The sequence below is a fragment of the Cupressus sempervirens genome, chromosome 8, assembly GCF_028749045.1.
Source record: "Cupressus sempervirens isolate cs-2001-9-10 chromosome 8, ASM2874904v1, whole genome shotgun sequence".
NCBI lineage: Eukaryota > Viridiplantae > Streptophyta > Pinopsida > Cupressales > Cupressaceae > Cupressus > Cupressus sempervirens.
Window position 1 is genome coordinate 741,749,778 of NC_143125.1, and position 22,594 is coordinate 741,772,371.

Below are 22,594 nucleotides of genomic sequence, written 5' to 3' on the forward strand. Positions count from 1 at the left end.
AGGAAGAGAGATCTCATCATGGAGAGTCCCACCATTCAGAGCATAGAGAGGAGGAACATGAGTGTGAACATGAATATCCTCAAACACCACTTGATGAAAGAAGGCACCAATGGAGGGACCATGGCTAGGATGATATTGATCTCATGTAGATTGAGATGATGTGGGAACTTTAGAGGTCCAAACTACCAAATTTTGATGGCCAAGGAATAGGACTGGTTACTGGACATGGGGTGTTGTTTCTCATTATTACCTTATGGGAGTAAACATAAAGGCCCATTGTGTGATCATGTAGCTGAGGGAACATGGTTCCATTTGGTGGCATGAAGAGAGTGAAAGACTTGGTATCAATGTCACAGATCTCACCTAGGAGATCTTCCAAGAAAGGTTTAGAGAAAAGTTTCTATCACCATAGTATCATGAAGCTCGCATTGATGAATTCCATGAGCTTAAATAAGGCTTTATGATGGTGGATCAGTATGAGAAGAAGTTCTTTGGTTTGAAACAATATTCAAGCTATAGGCATGATGATGCACTCATCACCCAACATTTTTTTAGGGGTCTCAAAGACTCCATCATTGGAGATGTTTATGCTCATCAACTGAGGACACTTGCTCTTGCCATGGAGAAGGAAAGGATCATCGAGAGAAATGTGGCTAGGGGATACAGTGGTAAATTTGGTTCTCAAAATCAAAGTTCTTGAAATTCAAGATAGGATGCTTAGTTCACTCAGTCCTTAGGCAAGGACCAATCCCAATTAGAACCCTCTCAGGGTGGTTATCATGGTAAGAGTAAGAAGAAGTTTTGGGGTAAGAAGGGACAATCTTCTAGTACATCAAGAAAGAAAGGAGATAAATAGAATTGAGGATAGAAATCTTAGTAGGATCATCCTCCTTAGAGTAGTCAGTATAATTCTAGCAGGGGTAGTGCACCTTACCCTAGTGCTACTCAAGTTGGTCGTGGAATAGGTGCTAGCTTTGGAGGAAACTATTACTCTTGTGGTCAACCTAGCCATAGATCTTTTGAGTGTTCCATTTGGCCATATATCTTTTGAGTGTTCCATTAAACCATTTTTAGGACCTGGTAAGGGCACAGCAAGATCTAAGCCTACTATAGGAGATGTGGGTCAGAATCACAAAGTCTTTGCAATAGTTGACAACTGTCAAGTTGAGCATCAAGGTACAGTAGTTGAGGCTATAGGTATGTTGCATGGTATTTCAACCTCCATTTTGTTTAACCCTCATGCTTTTGATTCTTTCATTTCACCAGCTCTTCTTCAACAATGTGAGCTAGTGGCAATGTGTTAGGTTGATAGGTGGTAGGTGGAGTTAGCCATGGGTTTTAAGGTGGTTTTTGACTCATTGGTTAGGAGTTGTTGTTTGAATTTGGGAACCTTCACCACCATAGTGGATCTACAAATTCTACCTCTAGGATTGTATGACATTGTGTTGGGCATGGATTGGTTAGCTGCCCATTAGGAAAATATCAATTTCCATCGTAAGGTGGTACAGTGGGTTGATGACATAGGTGGGAAAGAGGAACTTTTGGGCGTTTAGAGACCAGTTTCACTTTGTATGATCTTAGCTAATCATTTGAAGTGGAGTGTGCAGAAGGGTTTTCAGTTGTTTCTTGTGTCTCTCAGTGATCTCAAGGAAGTCGAGATCTGTACGGTAACTTTTAATTTTAGAATTTTTTCCAAAATTTGGGGTTTTTGCCTCATTTGGCATGCCACCCTATTTTCTTGAGTTTTCTTCGCATAATGTGGGTCATGGACTTGGATGATCCATTTGGATATCCATCAGGCCTCTTTTGCACTTTATGTTGTATTCGGATGTGTGCAGCATCCATCATCCTGATTTTATTTTTGGTTGATTGACTTTTTGTTTATGTTCTCATCTAGTCCTTGTGTTGATCTTTGTGATGGTGGTGCACCACACACAAGTACATTTATCTAGTGACCTATGGGACCCGATCTTCTGTGGTACTTCCAAAAGTTGTGATCATTGGGGTTGGGCTGTGAATTTGCATGCCTATAGGCACTCATCATTGGATGAGCATGGGTAGGGTAGGGTAGCATATGGAGGGGGCTTCTATCTCATAGCCCAGTGATCATGGCGCCATGAGCTAGTATAGGAAGCTTTATATACGTGATAACTAAATAAAACATTGGGTGGTAATAAAAATTAAGATAATGAAACTTTCTACATTCGTGTGATGGTTCCAAGGGAGTACCTTGAGAGTGTTGCCACACATGATTTGAGCTTGCTCTTTTGGATGCCAAGCGACTCTCCATGATGTCAGCCCCTACTTAATAGCTCTTTGAGATGTTTGACTAGGAGCTATAGTTATGCATTGTCTATGTCTTGGATTTAGTCATCATACTACTTAGCGTGTGTGTTAGCCATGGATGTTTGCTTTGTGAGTGGTTGTGGTTGGATCATTATCTCCATTAGTACAGTGGGTGTGGACCTATGGGTGCCACATGGTTGAGAAGCATAGCTACCTACACCACTGCTAGGGATCAATGTATAGAGACAGTCTTATATCCTGGTGTACAGAGACAGTCTTGTATCTTAGTGCAACCGTCACTGGAGGTGTTCACTTAGTACTTTAGTTTACGAAGTATGTTTTCTTTTAATTTATGCTTTCATTGGGATGTTTTTTATCATGTTTATATGATGTTAGTTTTAACGCATTCCTTATTATGATGACTAGCATGTGGTAGGTGATGTTACCTACTTTGTAGGATTATCTTTTACTTTACTACTAGCATGTTAGATTTCCTTTACTTTTTGTAGCATGTTTAGTAGTGATGTTTTTTTTATGATAGTGTCAACAATTTGATCAGTAGCTTGGGAATGTTATGTGTAGGGGATGGCTAGGGCCCACGATAGTCTGATGATTCTATTATGGTTGGGATGAACTACGTACTTATTTTGTTATTTATGTTTAAATACAATGTTGGTTTCAGTATACTGCAATGTCTCTTTTTTTTATTTCCTTTCATGTTGATTAGATGGTTAGATTCTAGCTTTTTGTCTTTCTATTTATGTTCAGTGTTATTGCTTTGAAATATGGATTCAGTACTCCCTGGTGTGGAGGAACTTTGTTTCATAGTTTCCTTAGCTTTCTATTGTGTTTTGGGTTTGCGTGCTGATTTAAGATCTCATGCGAGATTGAACTTTCTCATGGGAGAATGCAAGTCTCTGTGTGACACGATGGGTTTCTTCGCATAGATTTGTATTTCTTTGTGCAAAACCTAGCATCAGTTTATGTTGTTGGAATACACTTCCTCGTGCAAACATGCACTTCTTTGTGCGAGAAGGAACTTCTTCACATGAGAATCTGGTATTCTTTTCCTTCGCATGAAAAATAGGGGCTATCTAGGGTTGTCAGAGAAAATTTTGGAAATTGGTTTTGGACACCCTTTAGGTTTTACACCTTCCTAGTTCAAAGAAAATTTCCTAGGGGTTTAAAATATGTCATTTAAGTAGAAGAAATTAAATTATAAAAATATATGTCAACTTATACTTAAGATATATTTTAATATATGCGATGATTCATTTGAGATAGGTTCCAAACCTCTATGGGCTAAGATAAAGATTCTAGAAAATTTCAAGGCTTTAGAAATTCAGACTTAGCCAAATTTTAGGGCTTCAGGATTTTAGCCTTAACCAATTTTCAAGAATCCACTTTTGTCTTTCAGCTTGGTTGATCTCTTATGTTTTTTTTGGTTATGTTTTAAGTTAGTGGTAACATTTGGAGATCTTTTGGTGTTGGATGTTTGTTAGTCTTCCATTGCAATTTTTTGATCTATGTAGGTTGTTATCATGTGCACTTACACTTGGTTGTTTTTTTCTCTTAAATCTTTCTGTATTTCATCCTTATTCCAAGGATCTCCAGGCAAGGCATTACAATTCTACCCAAAATCCCAAGTTTCTATATGAAAATTTTGCAATTTTTGGATGTTTAGAAAAATTCTCAAGTCTATCACTGTTAGAAGGTGCATAGGTGCACTTTTCAAAGAGGTATACTTTTCAAAGGCGTGCTTTTCTATAATAAACACAAATTGCAAGATCCTAATCCACCATCTTTATTTCAACAAGCTTTAAGGCCTTCACTCAGTGGACACGAGTTCCTAAAACTTAATGACTTTCGCAAGTCTCACAATCATAAAGGGATACCAAGAATTCTATAACTCCCATTTCAAATTTCATCATCTTCCTTAGTTTCACCTTTGAACTTACCTCTGCCTATCATTCCACATAATCCTCCATCAATGGCCTTCTTTTTTAATGTAGTAGATTTACTAATCAATCTACAAGGTCCACTCAATGACCTTCCCAAGAACCCTAAGAAATTTTTCCCAAGGTTCATCTATGGAGAAACATGGAAAACTAAGGATCACATCAAGGTTTTCAAAGAAATATGCAATCAAAAATAGATTCAACAAAAGAATGTGTTCCTTCATTTTTTCCCATATACATTGGGAGAGACTGCATTTAACTAGTATGTGAATATGCCACCAAGATCCATCTAGAACTAGGTAGCTTTTGAAAAAAAATTCTTAGATTAATTCAACATGTTCACCAATTCAATTATGATACACCACCAATTCATGTCTATCAAGAGGGATCCAATAGAGACCATTTCACATTTCAATCATCACTTTCACATGGCATATCACAAGTTGTAAACACCCTACACTATACTAGTTGGGGTTGCAATTCAAATTTATCTAAATTCTATAGGCCAATTGACTGCTATCTTCCTAAGGGGGTTGCTTGCTATAGATATTGATACATTAGACAAATTCTCCAAAGAATTGGTCACCTTTACTAAATAGGAAAACCCTAGTGGGGGAGGAATGATGGTTCTAAATCATTCTAGTATAACAATACCAACATATCCTACCAAAGCGTAAGTGATTCCTATTTAATTCATTCCACTAACTCCAATCCCACTACAACAGGCACTAGTTGTATCAGCTCCAGCTATAACCTACCCAATATATGAGCCTCCAAAGGCTACTTTCTTTGAGAAAAAGGTAGCACCATCCACTAAGGTAGAAAATAATGTCACAACCAAATTAGATCAAATGAAAAAGACCATGTCTCTGACAACTAATTAACTAACCCATTTGACATTGTCACAAGAGTAGAATAACAACTACCAAAAAATGAATGCGGCCTCTCACAACAACTATGGTAAAATTACAACAAGAATTGTAGTGGAAATAACAATGTAGGGAATAATTTCAACCCTCTATATTTGCAACAATAATTTAAAAAGATAGAATTGACAATGGAATACTCATCCAAACAACGAAAGTATACCTATAGACAATAATAACAATGCTCAATTTGTGGACATTAATCAACTTGACACTAGTCAAAATATACCCAATGATGGTGGCTCATGTTTCAATGGATCTCAAGAAGTAAACCAAAATTCCCAATGCACTAATAATGTGCCCCCTATGTAGTTCAGTGCCATGTTGTTAAAATCTTATGATTCTTCATAGAATCCTAAAATGGAGGAACAAGTCAATGAAGAATTTGTCTTTCTATTCAATTAAGAATCAAACCTTAAACCAGTAGAGATGTTCACTTTTTAGAATGACAACCGAAATACTGAAAACTTGCATAATCAAATGGAACCCATGATTGATGAAGTTCCCCCAAGATTGTAGCCAATGCCTCCAGATCCAAGAGAAAATAATAATCTACCACTTGCTAGAGCACCCTATGTTGGACAAAAAAATAAAAATTAATGAAATATACCTACAATACTAAAGAATCTTGCTTGATCAGCTGATAAGTATAGTCTAGTTGAAGAGTTAAAAAGGATGAAGGCTAATAAATCCATGTTTGATATGCTACAAAGTTTCCCTAGTAAAAGAGAAGCACTGCTGAAAACTCTTGATCATATATAGACAATGCCTAGCATAGGCCCTTAGAAGATAGTATTGCAATAGGTTTAAACCTTTGAAGCTATGTCTTCCATGTATAGTGACAAAGCCAAAGTTCCTCCTTTCTTACATAAAGATAGATGTTGATCCAAAATTAAAGATAATGATCATTGAGTACAATACTCCAAATGTAGTAGCATTTCTTTGATCAGAGTTAGGCTCATATAGGGTAAAGGCTCATGACATAACTTTGGTTCAGAAATCAAATAATCTAGATGAAGAATCATTGAACCCTACCCCACAAGAAGAGATCATGACTCAATTCATAGATAGCATGGTTACAAATTTGCAGTGCTTAGGGAAAGAAGCAAATGTAAACATCTTTCTCCTTCTAGGATTTTTTAGTTTTCACAAAGTGAGTCACTCATAATTTTAATGCCCACATTGTCAAGAAGTCATTTCTCAAGTATTAACTCAAATAATGAACTTGAAAAATGACCGAGCTACAAGTAAAACACCAAAAGGAATTTAAAGTCCTACATGCATGTTTGTAGTCATGAATAATGAAGAAGAGGAAAAAAAAATATCTAAATGTATCATACATTGACACCCCTTTTGATGATGGAGCTTTGTCTTCCCCTCCACCAGGGATGATTAAAGTTCTAAGGAGAAGATGCTCTCTAAAAGGTCAAGACTGGACCTTGGTGGTCATTCAACCTAAACAAAAAATTGATAAAACCATAGAATTGATTGGGGAAATTGAAGATGAAAAAAATAAATGGACAATCCCTATACCAAAGGTAAACAATAGTAACTCATCAAGTCCAACACTGAAAGAATGCAATTGGTCCTAAAGAAATAGTATTTTAAATTCCAAGTTAAAGAAAAGATTTGGACAAATAAACACAAGTCAAGGAAGTTGAAAGAACAACCAATATGGACACTCAGGTTTGATAGTTCTAAAAGGAAGTTAGGGGCTAGAGCATGTATTGAACTAATTAATCCCAAAGGTAGGTCCTTTTATGTTGCATATCATTTATAATTTAGGTAGACTAACAATATTGCATAATATGAAGCCTTGATCTGTGGACTACTCCTCAAATTAGAAAAGGATATCAAAGCTCTCATAATTGAACGAGACTCCTAGTTGGTGAATAGATAGGTTAATTTATCTACTCTTGTAATGATAGAAGATTAGTTGCTTATCAAAAAAGAGCTTGGGACTTGATGAAATATTTTGAAGCTCTAAACATAAGGTCTATTCCCAGAAGAAAGAATATGGTGGTTGATTCCATTTCAATTTCAGCAAGTGCATTAAAACCTATTGAAAGAACAAAACTCAAATGGTTCTTACGTGAAAAAGTGGTTGCCCCATCTATTCTAGATAACATTACTAACTTCCAGGTCTTCCAAGCTTATCAACATTTTTTGGAGTTCATTATGTGCAATGGTTTGTTCAAAGGATAAGAAATTGATGATGCACCTAATGACAAACCTAAAGATGATGAACTAGAAGATGAAGATGGGATCATAAATTTGAAAACTAATACTATTCCTATGACCATGGTAGAGCTGGAACATATTTTTGAAAGAGATGAATCAATGTATAGTAAAAGAACCATTTAAGAAAAGGGAATTCAAGAATGTTATTCATATAATCTAGGAACAAAAGATAACCCTACATTGGTGAGAATTGGAAAGGCATGTTATCTCCAAGAACAAGAAACTATGCTTATGTTACTAAATACAAAGATGTCATTGGATGAACTCAAGATATATGATCCAGACATCATCACTCGTGATATTATGTTGAAGCCTAATGCTAATCCTTTTTGTCAAAAATAGAAACTGGTAAACCCCATGATTAAGCAATAAATAATGAAAAAGGTACAGAAGTTTCTTGATGCCAATATTATTTTTCCACTCAAAAATTCTACATGGGTTGCTAACTTAGTACCATTAAGGAAAAAGGCTGGAGAGATTCACCTTTGTGTAGACTTTTTCAATTTGGACCAAGCTTCCCAAAAAAACAATTAACCCTTTCCTTCACTTGATGAAGTATTACAAATTTTAAATGGGTCTAAGATGATGTCTTTTCTAGATAGATATTCAGGATATAACCAAGTAATGGTAGATGAGGAAGACAAATTAAAGACTGCATTCACAACAAAATGGGGAACATTTGCATACAGGAGGATGCCCTTTGGATTAATCAATGCATGAGATGCATTTCAAAGGGCAATGGATGATGCATTTAAGGGGTTGATAAATAAATGTATAGTTATATATATGGATGACCTAACTATATTTTTGAAAGACCAAAGTACTCATATTGCTGATTTGAAACAAGTTTTCAACCGATGTCAAAGTTATGGTATATCCCTTAACCCTAAGAAATATTCATTTGAGGTTACCAAAGGAGAGCTTCTAGGTCACATAATTTCTAAATTTGGTATATCTATTAACCCTGAGAAGATAGAAGGGGTTATAAAGCTAACACCTCCCCATAGTCACAAAGAGCTTAAATCTTTCTTTGGGAAGATTAATTTTGTGTGAAAATTCATTAGCAAATTTTCCAAGACAAACCACCCCCTCAATGACTTAGTACAGAAGGGAGAGAAACATGACTAGGTTCTTGAGATCAAGAAATCTTTCAAAGATATTAAAGTGGCAATTTCTAAAACCCCAATACTCATAAGTCTTGATTATGATTTTCCTTTCAAAATATATTCTTTTGCTTTAGAACACTCATGTGCAAGAATTCTCACACAAAAGAAAGATAAAGAAGATAAGAGACCTATCACATCCATGAGTTTTCCACTAAAATTTTTTAATTAAACTATTCCAATCTTGAAAAATAATCATTTCCATGATAAAGGTAGTCAAGAAATGTTCCCATTACATACTTAGGAGTAAGGTATATGCTATTGTGTCAGATCTTGCAAGCAAATCATTATGGATGCAAAATGAATTAGGTGAAAGAAGAGGAAAATGGATGGCTATATTACTAGAGTTTGATTTGGAAATTCAACCAATGAAGTTAGTGAGAGGATAGGGAATAACCAAAATGATAGCTAACAATGAGATGAGAGCTGAAAATGAAGAACAAATCATAGTGTCTCAAGTAGACACTAACGAAGGCATAATAACATATGTTTGTGACATAGTGCAAGGAAGGAGAATCCCTAAAGGAGATTTCCTAGTCCCCAAAAAATAACCATACAATAGAAACACAACAATAATGCAAGATCTAATACCAAATCATGACTCTTTATTCATAAAATAACTAATTACATGCAATATGCCCAACTGTAAGGCCTTCTAAGTTACGACCAAATACAACAACAATTACAATGATAGTTCTACAAGATCCCACAAGATCCAACTCACAATACTAATCCTAGCTAGTCTAGATCTACACTCTTGAAGAAAACCACCAAGGAAATCTCAACTCATGCTCACAAGCCCACCAAGAAATCTCCTAGCTTGCTAAGCCATAGCTACTAGCCCTTCAAAATTTTCTCTTCCACTTCATTATCTTCTCCAAGCTAGATTATTATCATCATTGATCCACTCCTTTAAATGAATGAATTTCAAAAGACTCCACAAGACTCCCTTACTTATACCCAACTGAGCCACAAGTTGGCCCAATTCATTACAAACTAAATTGAATCCCTCGCATTAAATATATGTTGAACCAAAAGTTAGGTACAACAAAAATTAAATACCCATACATAAATTAAATGCCAAAATTTGGCTCATAGAAAACTCAACACCAACAGGAACCAAGACCAAGCCAACCATCAGAAAGACCAAGCTAGATATCAACAAAACCATAAGCAATGTTAAGCTCCTAGAGCATGTCGAGCTTCTAGAGCATGTTAAGATCCCAGAGAATGTCAAGATCCAAAGATCATGTCAACATCCAAAGAGTATGTAGACCTCCTAGCATATGTCAAGTTCCCTTCAATGATCGAGCTAACTCAGGAAAAACTACTGACGAGCTCCCAGTGTAAATTGAGCTCCCACTATATGTCAAGTGCTCCAAGCCTTGCTACAATGCCTTCATTAACCAAGTCACTTGGTTAACACCACAACCAAATAAACTTAGTATCAACTGATTCACACTTCCTTCTTTGACTAAGTTCCCAAAATCTAAAGCTAGGCCATACCATCCTATAGGATTGCAAGCCAACCAGGGATACTCCTACATTAGACACCCCAAGCTTAAAAAGATGTTCTTAATAGCTGGAAGAACATCTTCTAAGATTCACACATAAATCCCAAATTGGTTCTTCTCATACATATCCTCCAAGTCTTCAACTTGCACATTCTATCCCTTGTTCTTCTTCTGCTTCTTCACATCCATCCTAGGTGTGCTATAGGTCTGCTTTCCATGCTAATCTCCAACCTTCTCAGAATCTACCAACTTAACTCAGCTGCCAATACTTAGGTTTCTCTTACCAAGCTCTTCATTCTAAAAATGAATTAGGGAATACTTCCTACCACCTTTCTCATTAGTAAACACATTCTTGACACAATCATGCACAACCTTGCAATCATACTATCAAGGTCTACCAAGAAATGCATGACAAGTGTTCATGTCTACAATGTCACACAACACTTCATTCCTGTTAGATTGTGGTGATTGATCAGGAAAGTACTTTACATACTTCATAAATGGTAGCTGACATGGTAGCTAACATATTATGGCTGACATATGGCCGACATGTTATAACCCTAAAGCGGTTTAATACATGTATAAAAGGGCTTAGGGTTGGGTATTTTTCATAATGTTGTGATACAAAATTGGTTCTTGCAGCGGTATTGAGCTGTAAGGGATTACGGATTGTAATCAGGTTGTAATCACTAGATTGTAATAAGATCGGACTTGCTATTTGGTGGACGTAGCCCAGGGATTGGGTGAACCACGTTAAATCTTGGTGCCTTGTGTTCATTTCTATGTGTTCTATTATTTTCTGTTATTGGTTATATTTGCATGTAGTTTTTATTTATGTCCGTGCTTTATCCTAACAATTCCTATACTACCTAATTTGAAAATCAATAGGGAATTGCTCCCTTGCTTCCAAAGCATGCTCACCTTGCAACCAGCCAATCCTATAAGGATAAAGATGTCTCACTCTCTTCAAACCAAGCTTATTAGCCATCTTCTCAATAACAAGGTTATCATTAATGTTTTGGTTTCATAATACATGCCATATTTCACTTAGAAATGGGAACCCCCTACTTTATTTTTTAGCTCTCCCAAGCCCTAATCCAGGGTCCAAGCCTTTTTGGACATTTTATCTAGTATCTTATTTTATGTCTAGGTCCTAGTTCCAAGATCGAGGTTTCAGAATTAGAGTTCTTAGAGAAAATAACTCTTTTGTAAAATCAAAAGGTGCACTAACACACCTCAATAGGTGTGCTAGTGTACCAAAACCACTCAAAAAGAGATAGAGGTATTTTTTGATGAGAAAATGCACAACAGCACAGTTGGGCAACACAAAAATAATGTGAGCACACTAGGCTATATAGCCCAGGGAACCCCCCCGACCCCCACCACTTGTATTTTATTCACTCCACAGAGATTAAGCACAGAACTACACCTCTATTGGTGCACCCCCAAATTCATTTCCCCCTACACAAAAACAAGCAAAAACAAGCAAAAAATATAAGACCTTAATTAGGGTGCATAGTAGTGCATCTAATCAAGTGTGCTACTGCGCACCCCCCCTTAAAAACATAGAATTTTTCCAAAATGATAATAGGGTGTGCATAAACACACCCCATGAGGTGCACTAATATACACCCTATCTCTATAAAAATTTCTAAGAAATAGCGCACCAGGCACACCTATTAGGTGTGGCTGGTGTGCTCTTTTTTGCATTCTAGAGGTGAAACCAAGTGTTTTTTCATGTTTTCAAGTGGTCTAGTTTTTAGAGTTTTGATTGTGTCACCTTTAGGGTTTGATTTAATCATTTTTTCTTCAACTTTGTACTAATGAATGTCTTTTTGTGTAAATTTAATGGCATCTTCATCATCGTCTGTTGCTAAGAAAATGGTTCCAAAGCTAGTGGTATTCGAGTTCCAGGGTGTGCCGACAAAATCAAGATTTCACAATGAGTACTTAGAGATCCAAGATACCAAGTTAGGCCATACAAATTTTGGTACATTCCTAACACTATGCAAAAAACTTGTTGAAAGGTCTTACATAGTTTCCACATTAATTTGATCAAGAGTTGTCAATGCAATGTCACATCTAGTTTCAGTGCAATCCTTAGAATTGGTTATGACACTAGTAGAGAAATATGTTCCTAAGGAAAGGGTCATGAAGAGCATAACTTGAGAGATCATCCTAGATCTCTAACCTAACAATATAGAGACGGTATTCCATCTACCAAGGGCAAATCAATTTATTAGTTTAACCTACCACCAAGTAGAGAGTTGGTATAGGGAATATGTAGAGGAAGCCTCTAAAAGAATATAGTCATTATACCTCATTGAGAAGACTCCTCTAGGGTGAAAGATAGGAAAAGTGGATATGACAGGAGGGTACATGAAGGAAGACATTGGATATTGGATCATATTATTGAGTAGAGTCATGGGTTTTCCAGCATTAGGGCATTTGAACACTTGGATGGTGCATTTTATTTAGACCATAAAGATGGCAAAGATGCCACTTGACTGGACCTCCATTCTCAATGAGAACTTGGGTGGGCAACTACAGGTAGAAAATGAAAGACAAAGCCTTAGATTTTCTAGATGTGGCTCAAGTCATTGAGATAATTGAGAAATTTAAGGTCCAATACCCAAACATAGCTCTAGTATAAAGAGGGACAAAACCTAGAAGCTAGAAGTTCACTTTTGACACTTAGTGAGATTTTGCATTTTTTGGAGCCCGCTTCTGAGGTGCACTGTTGCACAAGTGCACTAGGTGCGCTAGTGCACAGGTGCACTTTTTCAGTAGTTTTTTGGGAGGTTTTGAAGAATTTAGAAGTGCACCAATAGTTAACTGCCAGTTCTAAATTTAGAGCTTTCCATGCATCAAAAATACATTTTGACAGTAGTTTAACTCCTGTGGATGCCTAGTGAAGATGGAACTTCTATTTTTGCCACTTCTAGTCACTTCTACATCACCTAAAGGCTTTCTCTTTCTTATTCTCTCATGCCTTCTTTGTTTTGTGACATGTAAAGGCTCATGCATCCAATTAACAATATAAAATGTATGGAGTCCTACTTAGCACCATTTAGAGAGTTAGTTTGTATATAATAGATTTGTTTTATTAGTTTAGAAACATATGTTTTCATAAAGCGATCTCTCACTCTCAACACAAATTGAGGAGAGAATTTCTTATAAATTCAAGAATGTAATTTGTATTCCAAACTACCACTATTATTTTTCAATAATATATGATTTTTGTGCTCATGTTTGGAGTGTAGTGATTCTTTCCTAAGTGTGTTATATTTTTTGGATGTATGTTCATGGAATGTAATTGAGCCAAAAGTTTATTACATTATTTCTAGTTGTGCGATCTTTTAATTTTTGTGTTTGCTACGAGTCTACAAATTCTACTGATGTACTTAGTTCAAGAAGAGATTGTCATATTTTTCTTGCATAGCTTTTTTCCTTACATGAGTGCACTTTCCATGGCCTTGCAATTTGATGAAAAGTGAAACATCTTATAGTTACTGAATTCCCATCAATGATTGCACCACTGGAATTATGGAAGCCCTACTCCTATTTTTATTGGTCACCCATCAATCTTTTCAAAAGCTTAACTCATAGATGTGTTATTACCGTGGTTCATATTCATTAGGATTTACTTTTCATGTTATTTTCTTAAATTTCTTATTTCCCTACCTTCATTATTTTCTTTACTAACCACTTCATTAAATTAGAAATTTATATAGTTACATTATTAGATTATATTCATCAAAAGATACAAAATACCAAAAAACATATCTCTTTTGTGGTTAATTTTGAAATTGAAAATAGATTGATCATTTGATCCAAAATTGGTTCGAACTAGTAAAGTCCTCCTTGCAAACACATTTATCTTCAACTAAGTGGATTCCACTAGGTTGCAAGATCACCCAAAACCTTGGAGTTGATCCTAGATCAACTTTTCAAGAGAGGAGTTTGAAAGGATTCCTATCGTTAAGCATCATGCAAAATGATAGCTCAATAAGTACTACCACCATCCACAATGACCTTGCAAACTTTACCACCAATATTACATTGAGTCCTAAAAAAACTAGTCCTCTGACAATAATCTATGATCCTCTAACCAACCAATACTCATTGAGATAGTAAACTCTCTCCTTGCTTAGGTTGATTGTCTTGGAATACAACTTCATTCACAACAATAATTGTTCTACCATGTGAACATTTGAAATATCTATTTCTTGCTTGACCACATCTAAAATGATTACCTTTGAATACACCTCCACCTATCCTCCATTTCTGATCAATAGGTTTTGGTTCCCCTTCAGCACTTGGTTTAGCTTGTATTGAGCTATCCTACTTCTCCTTTCCTCTATCATTACCTTGACTTTTCCTCTTCAACATATGTTCAACCTTCAGAGCATATTGATAAGCATCCTCAACTGAAGAAATATTCAGCATACCAACCTCATCCTGAATATTGAATCTCAAACCATTAATGTACCAAGCTACCTTTTCCTTTGAAAATTCTCTATGCTCAAACCAAATAGTCAACTTGTAGAACTCTTTGGTATAATCCTTCACATTCATATATTTCTACTTCAAATTATACAACCTCTTAAATAACTCAAGTTCATAATCACCAAGAATGAGCTTAGCCTTCAACTTAGTCACCATCAACCTCCATCTAGTGATCTTCATTTCATCTTCCTCCTCTTTGTCTCTTTGTACTTATTTCCACCAAAGAGAAGCATGTCCTTTCAACTTAGTTTGTGCCAGCCCCACCCTAAGAAGACTCTCAATATCCTCAAGCTCAAAGTAATCTTCCAATTCAACAATCTAATCAATTAGTTATTCAGGAGTCAAAGTACCTGAGAAATTAGAAACCTCCATCTTATGCTTTAGCTTCAACTGAGATCTAGGTCTAGCAAACTGACCAGCCTTAGTTCCAATAGGTCTCTTCACATGATCAGTTTTGTCCTCCCCACTAGATCTAGTAACTTCAAAGCTTTTTTGAACTTCCTCATATCCATATTAAGTACCCACACTCCTAGGTACACCACCTAAAGCACCCATAATTTTAGCAATCATGTCACTCTTCATCAATGCAATCTCATATCTGAATTCTGCTCTAATCTCCTCTAAGATTCTTTCTTCCATAGCATCACTAAGATCATCAATTTCCCTAGGTTCTAATCTTCTTGAAGGCATCTTCCAAAAATTTTACAATTCCTAAGAAATAGATCTACCAATCTAAAAGATCAATCAACTTCCACAAGATCAACCCTCTCTAACCCAAGATCCTAGTGCAAAACTACCTCAACTTTGTCGATCTATATGTACATGCAAGAAAAGTCTCTGATATGCTCTGATACCACCTAACACATTGTAAGGTAGGAGAATACCCAAAGGAGATTTCATAGCCCCCAGTAAATAACCATGAAGTAGAAACACAATAATAATGCAAGATCTGATACAAATCACAACTCTTTATTCATAAAATAACTAATTACATGCAGTATGCCTACCTATAAGGCCTTCTAGGTTAGGACCAAATACAAAAACAATTACAATAATAGTTTTGCAAGATCACACAAGATCCAACTTAGAACACTAATCCCTACTAATCTAGATCTACACTCTAGAAGAAAACCACCAAGGAAATCTCAATTTGTGCTCGCAAATCCACTAAGAAATCTCTTAGCTTTCTAAGCCATAGCTACTAGCCCTTCAAAGTTCTCTCTTCCACTTCATCCTCTTCTCCAAGATGGATGATTATGATCATTGATCTATTCCTCCAAATTAATGAATGCCAAAAGACTCCACAAGACCATCTTACTTATAGCCAACTAATCCACAAGTCACCCCAATTCATTACAAAATAAATTAAATCCCTCACATTAAATATATGTTGAACCACAAGTTGGCTACAACATAAATTAAATACCCACACATAAATTAAATGCAAAAATTTAGGTCATAGACAACTCGGCACCAATAGGAACCAAGACCAAGTTGAGCATCAAAAAGACCAAGATGGGCATTAGCAAACCATAAGCATTTCCAAGATCTTAGAGCATGTCGAGCTCCCAGAGCATGCCAAACTCCTAGAGAATGTTGAGGTCCAAAGAGCATGCCAAGCTCCAAAGAGTATGTTGAGCTCCTAGCATATGTCAAGCTCCCTTCAATGACCAAGATTACTTGGGAAACACTACTGACAAGCTCCTAGTACAAACTGAGCTCTCAGCATTTATCGAGTACTACAAGCCCTGTTTAATGCCTTCATTAACCAAGCCACTTAGTTAACACCACAACCAAACCAACTCAGTATTGACTAAGTAACTCTTCCTTTTTTGACCAAGTTCCCAAAATACAAACCCAAACCATACCATCCTATAGGATTGCAAGCCAACCAGGGATGCTCCCACATCAATTTGGTCTCAAGATATTGTGTATTATATCTTGCAAAATCAATACCCTCAATGGATGAATAGTTCCCAATATAGAGGAATCAAGATGAAATGTGAATCCTACATGCTTCAAGATAGAAAAATCTACAAGAAAAACTATGAGGGAATTTATCTAAAATGTTTGGGACATAAGGAAGCAAGAGAAGTATTGAAACAATATCATGACAACTACAACACTGGACATGGGTCAAGAGAGGCTATGTAGATTAGGTTACTTTTGAACTACAATTTTCAAAGACATGTTTGAACATGTATATTCCTTCCACACCTATCAAACAAGTGCCAATAGAGAAATAAACCCAACTATGCCATTGCAATGAATATTTGAGGTATGCCCCTTTTCCAAGTAGGGACTAGACTTTATTGGACCACTAAACCCACCATAATAAAAAGGACATATTTTCATCCTTATAGCTATATATTATTGTGCATGGTGGACCAAAGCTAAAACTTTCAAAAATTGTAAAATAAAAGTGGTTACTGACTTCTTAGAAGAATAGATGACTAGGCTTGAAATTCCATTCTTCCTAGTGCGAGATAATGTGTCAACTTTTGCATCTATTTTTCTTACTCAATGGGCATTAGGAAATCAAGTTCTCATATAATTACTATCCCCAAGGGAATGGTGTGGTCCAGTCCACTAACAAGAATTTGATTAAATTAATAAAACACTTGTTCGCTAAGAATCCAAAAGATTGGCACACTCAATTGAAATACACATTATGGACATACAAGGTCAGGATAATGAATTCTTTGGGAATATCCCTATATCTATTAGTCTATGTATAAGAACCAATATTCCCACTCAATCTCAAGATCCTAGTGTTGAAATTCATGAGAGAGTATGATGAGGATGTTGACAGGGTCTAAATCATATTGATGAATCTCTTGGAATTGGATGAGAAGAGAATAGTAGCTTTAGAACACATGTTAAAACATCAAGCTATCATAAAACATTCAATAAGAAAGCCATGATCGAATCTTTTAGAATTTTAGACCTTGTTCTTCTATGGGACAAGGAAAAAGAAAAACTAGGTAGTCATACCAAGTTTCAACACTTGTGGATTGGCCCTTATTAGATTGTAGAGATTTTGGGAGAAAATAATTTTAGGCTAACTTCTTTACAAGGGTAATTGGTATCGTTACCAATTAATGAATAATTTTTGAAATATTATTTTGAATCCTAACACAGAAAACATTTCAAAAAAAAACATCAATGTTTACTTTTAGTATGTGTGTTTACTTTCAGCATGAGTGTTTACTTTTAGCATGAGTTTTTACTTTCTACATGAGTGTTTACTTTCAACATGTGTGTTTACTTTTAGTTGTGTGTTTTCTTTTAAATTCACTTTTTTCTTTCTTGTCAGTTTGGGGGTTAGGTATAATCAAGATTCCTTCTTGATGTATAACCAAGATCACCCTATTTGGTCTTGATTTTAGGGAAGAGGTATTTCTTTGTCAAAGCATTCAAATGATTTTGTTTCTTATACCAACTAAAAAATAGGTATTACTTGCAGTTGTAGAGGACTTCTTCTTTTAAAGTCAAAATTTGGGATTGGTCGCTCTCGACACTTTACAAATTTAAAGAATTGATTATCTAGGTTTTTTTAAAATTTAGGTTGAGAGTAGTGAGGGATAATTCAAAACTTACTAGTTTAGATAAAGGGTCTCTTCAAAGGCCTTCTTAGACCACTATTTTTCATGAGAGTTTCCCAAAAGTTCATTAAAATAGGAACACAAGAGTTATCACATTATGTATCGATCTAGAAAAGAACATGAACACCTTGGCCACACAATCTAAATGTGGTTGGCGTAGAAAAGAAAGCAAAGAGAATCACAAAGATGTATCTTTTAAAAGTTCCAAAAAATTCCAAAAGGTAATAAAATAGTATAGGGATATGTATTTTTGGATGGCTATCCTACTTTATATGATGAATGAAAATACTTCAAGGAAGAATCAAATGGAAACACACGAGCTCCATAAAGAAAGTTAAATAATATTACCAAAAATTCAAAGAAAAAGAATTGATAACTCACCAAGAGCCCTCAAAAAAAATTCTCTCATCTGGTCAGATAGTGATGGATAAACAAGTTTATGATGATTTCCAATTTCTATGTCAGTGGAGAAAAATATTTTTTCCAAGTTACTAGATACTCATGATAGATAACACCTTCAAACATCAAGGGGAATTAGAACACTAAGCACACATTGAGCCTAAAGATTCGAGATTCTAAAGTTTTGACTTTCAAAGGACTTGAAAGCTATTGATATAATTTGGAATCTAGTTGTCACTTGACACATGTTAGAAGAATGTTTGATGATGAAGAAATGCCTTTTTCATTTCTTCTCTTTTGATGGGGCTATTTTTTGAGGTCTCACAATGCACGCCACATTTTGAGTCACAAATGGGGACCTCCTAATTTAAAAATCCTCTACAAGATGCTTAGTCAGGCACCTTAATCATGTAGGATCCTCTTTTAGGTCTGATTCAAACCCCAATCTTAGATCAGATAGTACCCAATATAGAGACAAAGCAAAATATTAAGTCTATAGGTCTCAAAGTGCATAATGTGCACATATGCGCACTTGTGCCCATGCACTTGTCCACTAAGGGCACAAATGTACACTTTAGATCTCTTCAAGGATGGACACATGCACACTTGCACATGTGTGCACCCTTGAAGGTGTGCACCAAGGATCCAACATGGACCCATTCAAATCCCAACACCCCCTTCACTCTTCATTTGTTCTCTAACTATCCTCAGTAGCTGCACCTTCGTACATCTCTAAGTTTTGCAACTCCAATCATCAACCAACAACCTTGCAAAGGTAAAATCAAACCCATGAAGTTGCACACATACAAACATGTGCATGTTCGCACCCTTAGTAGGTGTCCACAAACATAAATAAATAAAATAGGTCAAAACCCCTCTACACTTGAAGCAAACTCTACACGTACATAGTTGCAAACATGTGCACCTTGCACATGTGAGAAATGTGTGAAACTACACACATTGTGCTCAAGTGCAAAAAAACAAGTGCACTAGTGCACCTGACACACCTACATAGGTGTGCTATATGTACTAGGTGTGCTAGTGCGAAAAATAGACCCTTAAGAAGCTTTTGGTTCAATTTGACTATTTTTTCTCATTTTTTTATCAGTTTAAGTCTTGACTAAGCATTAGTAAGGTCTTATGATATCAAGATATTAAATTTTTCTCCCCTTTTTGTATAGATACAATGGCATCATCATCATCCTCTATGGTAGAAAACATAGCACCCAAAGCTAGTAGTGTTCAAGTACCAAGGAGCCCAAAAAAAAATCATGATTCCAAGACAAACATATAGAGATCTGAGACACATAATTGGGACACATTAACTACAATGTTTTCCTAACCCTCTACAACAAGCCAAAAGAAATATTGGTGATGGTTTTAGTCCTAATCTAAAGTGGGTTAGTGGATGACACTAGCTCAACATTATGTGCTAGAGGAGAAGGACGTAAAGAGTATGACTAGAGAGATAGTCCTCGATCTCAGGCCATGCAACATTGAGAAGTTTTTCCACCTCCCTAAGGTAGATCAATACCTTTAGATATTTTATGAAGGTGTAGACATATGGTATAAGGAGGAAAAAGAAGAGGCCAAGGAGTTGGTACAATCTAAGTATCTAAATGATAGGACGCCCTTGGGTCAAAGAGAAAGAAAGGTCAATATGACATGAGGATACATGATCGATGATATTGGCTACTCAATAGTCCTCTTGATTATATTCATGTGTTATCTCATAGTAGGTTGCTTAGAGATATAGATGGTACACTTCATTGAAACCATTATAATATCAAAGATGCCTATTGATTGGGCCATTACCATAAGTGACAATCTAGATAAGAAATTGATCACAATGAAGAATGATCCTCACTTTTACATGACTTCTTATATGGTGTAACTATTGGCAACAAGGACCACAAACTACCTAGGGTTATACAGAAAGGGAAGCATGCAAGATACAAATGCTTGGCCCTATGTAGTCTATTCATAGCTTGTGAAGAAGCTCCCACTACAAAGTGTGGAATATAAGGTGGTAAATGATGGTTTCAAATTTGTTATCATTATGTTTATTGAAGGCATTTATGCTAAGAGGATGTCAGTAGAGGCTGCAGCACGAATAATAGAAGTTGTTGTCTACTACACCCAATTTAAGACTTTTACCTATCTTTGGGTAGATAGTACTCTCATTTGTCCTTAAAATCTCCTGAGGTACCTAGCAAATAGGCTTATACTACAAGAGATGGCATGCCAACTCACTTCTGCATATGATAGAATGAGAAAACAACATAAGAAAATGTGGATATGGTCGATCACTATTGGGGAGTTTGAAGTAAAGAAAAATTGGATATCACTACTTTTGACTCAGAATAGGACCAATATCCCCTGGAGGATTATCAGGCTCCATGCCCTTATTTTGATAATATTGGGATGGTGCAACATCTAGTGGGGAACAAATTTGTACATGAGTAAAGATTGGAAGATCATTAGATGAATGCAGTATATGACTACAATGTTTGTATTAGGGACTATATTAGAATGAGAATACACATAACAAAAAATGTTTTCAGCATGGAGATACCCTTTAAGGCCTAGGACAAGGATGTCCCTAAGATAATGGATCCCTTATACAATAGGGATAAGATCTATGATCGACCCATCATGAACACAGAAATAGGGCATGAGAAGAATGATGACATGGATCATTGGAGTCAACATGTAGCTAAACTTACAAGGGAATGGATCAGGAAACCATTTCAAATGGATCCAGTTCCCCAGGCCATACCTATTTAGGCTATAACCTAACCAAAAAAGGAAAGGGAACAAAAGTTACCATACTAGCCTACCTTATCAAATCACCAATAAGGTAGGAAATGGTACACCAACATGAGTGGGAGGTCAATTATTTTGAGACTAGAAAAGGAAAGGGTAAGAAGAGAAAGGCAGCCCATGAGATAAGAAAGCAAGTGGTCAAGGCTCAAGCCAAACCAAAAGCCCAAGAAGGAGCACAACAAGAGCCAAAACAAGCAAAATATGAGCAACAATAATAGGAACTACCATAATAGGAATCAATTCCACCTCCCCAAGCCTTAGAATAAGAAGCCTCCCCATTGGTGCTCAAGAGAACCAAAATATGAATGATGGTGGCAGTAGAAAAATGGAGGAAATTAAAGAAGAAGAGGATGAGGAAGAAGGGGAACAAATTGAGTTTGTCCCTTTGAACAAAAGAACTCACTCGGTTACTACAACTAAAGAAGAGATAAGCAGAAGCTCTACTCAAACACTTCCAAAAGTACCTAGGGAGCCCATCCATGTTGAGAACTCAAAAGATGAGTAGCAAAAATGGATTGAAGAAATGGAGGGTGAAGGAGAAACTATTTTTAACCTCTTGAATTTTGATTTTATGCCAGTAGGCATCGAGATGGTAGGAGAAAAAAAAAAAGATATTCCTAAGAATGAGTCATTAGAAGAGGATTGGAATCAATTACTATTCCTCCACCACCAATACAAGACATGGTAGTGATAATGGATAAAGGGTCAATAGCTCCACCTCCTGTGGTAATCCAAGTAGAAATAGAAAGTCATAATACAGAGGAAGGAGAATGTGAATAGTTGCATGCCAATGAAGTATCTAAAGAAGGAAAAATAGTAAAAGAAAGGGAAAATGTTCCTCTAGATATATAGGCTAGGTCCATAGCACAACATAGTATAGAAACTCTCTCAAAAGATCTACCTCGACACAAGAAGAATCTAGAGAGGAGTGATAAGGGAAAGGATCCTATTTTGGAACCAACTTCTTTAGCAAAATACATGTCACCAATGGGGACAACACCATCATCACTAAAGAAGGAGGTCATGTTTAGGAAAAAGAGGAAGATGGAACTAATCAAAGAGGAGGAAATGATGGAACTGATGAAAGTGATAAAGAAGCCTGAGCCACCTAAGAGTGATGCTAAAATATTTGTCTTCATTATGAAGAATCAAGATCACAACCTTCTA